This window comes from Bison bison, unplaced genomic scaffold, assembly GCF_000754665.1.
Source record: "Bison bison bison isolate TAMUID 2011002044 unplaced genomic scaffold, Bison_UMD1.0 scf7180017864180, whole genome shotgun sequence".
Classification (NCBI taxonomy): Eukaryota; Metazoa; Chordata; class Mammalia; order Artiodactyla; family Bovidae; genus Bison; species Bison bison.
In genome coordinates, this window is record NW_011494752.1 from 6,496,217 (window position 1) to 6,498,535 (window position 2,319).

The 2,319-nt window shown below is 51.1% G+C and overlaps 1 protein-coding gene across 1 annotated transcript in view; it reads right to left on the reverse strand.

Moving 5' to 3' along the window:
• The window catches only part of TAC4 (tachykinin 4 (hemokinin)), an 18,431-nt gene extending 18,275 nt beyond the window's left edge, over window positions 1-156 (reverse strand). Inside the window, exon 1 of the transcript XR_825533.1 lies at window positions 49-156. The gene's annotated coding sequence lies outside the window, so the exon portion shown is untranslated. The remainder of the gene's footprint in view (window positions 1-48) is intronic.
• Between the last annotated feature and the right edge of the window lie 2,163 nt (window positions 157-2,319).

Genomic DNA, 2,319 nt, shown 5'->3' on the forward strand with positions numbered 1-2,319 from the left:
GAGCGCCGACTGCGTCCAAAGGAGGTGGAAAGACTATCCCCACTTTACCGGCCGGCTCGGGGAGGCTGGGTGCCTCGGGCGAGGCCGTCCAGCTGTGAAGCCGCGGAGCCCGGAGCCTGATCGGCCTCTTTCCCTGCGGCTGAGAACGCAAACGCAAGCCGGGGCAGGGGCGGGGCGGGCCGGAACGGGAAGGGGACCGGGGGCGCTGGCTCTCTGGGTTCCCCAGCCCGGAGGACGCCACAGAGACCCTGTTTCAGTCTCTCCCGCGCCCTTCCAGCGCCCCCATGTGGAGGCTCCTTTTGAAGCCCAATCCACTCGCCCACCCCACCTCCGCGCGCGCGTTTCTAGAGCTTGGCGTTGGCGGATCCGGAAGGGGCCAGAGCTGAGTCCTAATCTCACGGCTTGTCCCTTGGACAGAAAGACGCGAGGAGAAAGGGAAGCTGGGCCGCCAGAGGAGGCGAGCCTCCCTGGGATGCGCAGCGTGGTCATTCCAGTGGAGGGGGCAGGGTGGTTCCTGGTACAAGTAGCCCGGAGTGTGGAATTGGGGCAATAATCTTTGCACCCTGTGCTTGGACCCTTTCAGCGGCAATGGCTTAGTTTCACTGCGAATCTTTGAGATTACATTAATGCATTCATACATTGATTCTGGATTTGATGAGACCTTACAACGTGGGAGTTGCCCCACAACACAGCTGAAAAAAACAGACAAGCATTGTAACATTTTTAACAGTGTGGAAAGTGCCATGGCAGTGGTATCTGGGGGAGAGAATAAGAATCCTGGGCCCTCTTTACCCATGTTTACAATGTGGTTACAGTATGGGTACACTTCAGAATCCGCCTACCAATGCAGGAGATGGCAAGAGACGAGGTTCCATCCCTGGGTCGGGAAGGTCCCCTGGAGTAGGAAATGGCAACCCACTCCAGTGTTCTTGCCTGGAAAATTCTGTGGATGAAAGAGCCTGTCCATGGGGCCAGAGAGAGTAGGACACGACTGAGTGACTGAACACATGCACGCACACTTCAGACACTTGACCTAGACAGAACACTTTGGGTTCGGAAAAGAGGGTCTCTACACATGGATTATAGATGGAGCAAATGAAGCCATAACCCTCTGTGCCCACACGTTGTGTAGGCATGGCAGACAATTTGGCGGCGTTTGTTGCCTGTCAATAATATCCCAAGGATTTCTGAGAGGGCCTGAAGGTATAGGTGGCCCAGTACCAGAAATTCTTGCGTCCTGAGAATGATTGAAAACAGTTCCTTTCTTGCCCTTTTCATCAGACCCCTCACCCACCATCAAAGGTGCTTCTTGGCCCAGGCCTATGGCCCTGGGACTTATTCCATCTCCCTTCTCCATCACCTTTCTCCCCAGGTCCCTGGCCCCCACCTACCCACATCTTTTTCACAATTAAATTCTATGAGGAAAGACAAATGTGCACAGTGGCTGGGAGGGGGGGCGGTGTTTATCTACAAGAAGGGTAGAAGTCAAGAGAAGCAAATTAATTGAAGAAAAAAGACTTTTATTAGGGGAAAAAAAAAAGAGTAGAAGCAAAGTGTAGTGTCTAAGATGACTCCGGGTTTGAATTCTGACCCCATCACTTAACAGTGTGTAAACTCAGACATCTAACCTTTCTGACCTTCACCATAAAATAGGAATAATAATATACTTACTTCAAAAGGTTGTAGAGATGTTTACATGAGATAGTGCATAAAAGAACTTCATGCAGCATCAGGCACATTGTAGGCCTTAGTAAATGGTGGCTATTATGATTGCCATTAATACTATAGTTAAACAATAACTCTCATCCCTATTTTACAGGAAAGCCAGGTTAAAGAAAGTCATTTCCAGCATTCCCTGATAGTTTGTCGTCAGGTCAAGAGTTTCCTAAGGACAGGAACTGGGTTTCTCTCAGACTAGGAACTCCCTGTGGCTAGGTCTCTCCGACAAGTTTCAGTGTGCCCGGCCTTAAAGTCAGGGTTCAGAAGCTTCAGGCCTGGATGCTGAGGGAGGTATGTCGATCCCCCACATTAGGGAATGTGGGTTCTGCGCAGCCCTTGCCTCATAAGTGGCGGTGAAGTCTCGCCTGTGTGTTTGCTTCTCCCGGAGCCTCTGTGCAATAAAGGCTGCCAGAGCCTGACCCCATTAGTGGGAGAGGCGAAGCTCATGAATCCAATTGGCATTTTCTTCCTGGATCTTAGTTAGCGAGTGTGGCAGAGAAGTGAACTGCTAAGTGAAAACATAATTATAATGCACCATCCTTTGTCTACCAAGTGAGGCCTCCAGACCCCACTGTCTGCAGAGCAGTTTGTTTCTCAAGT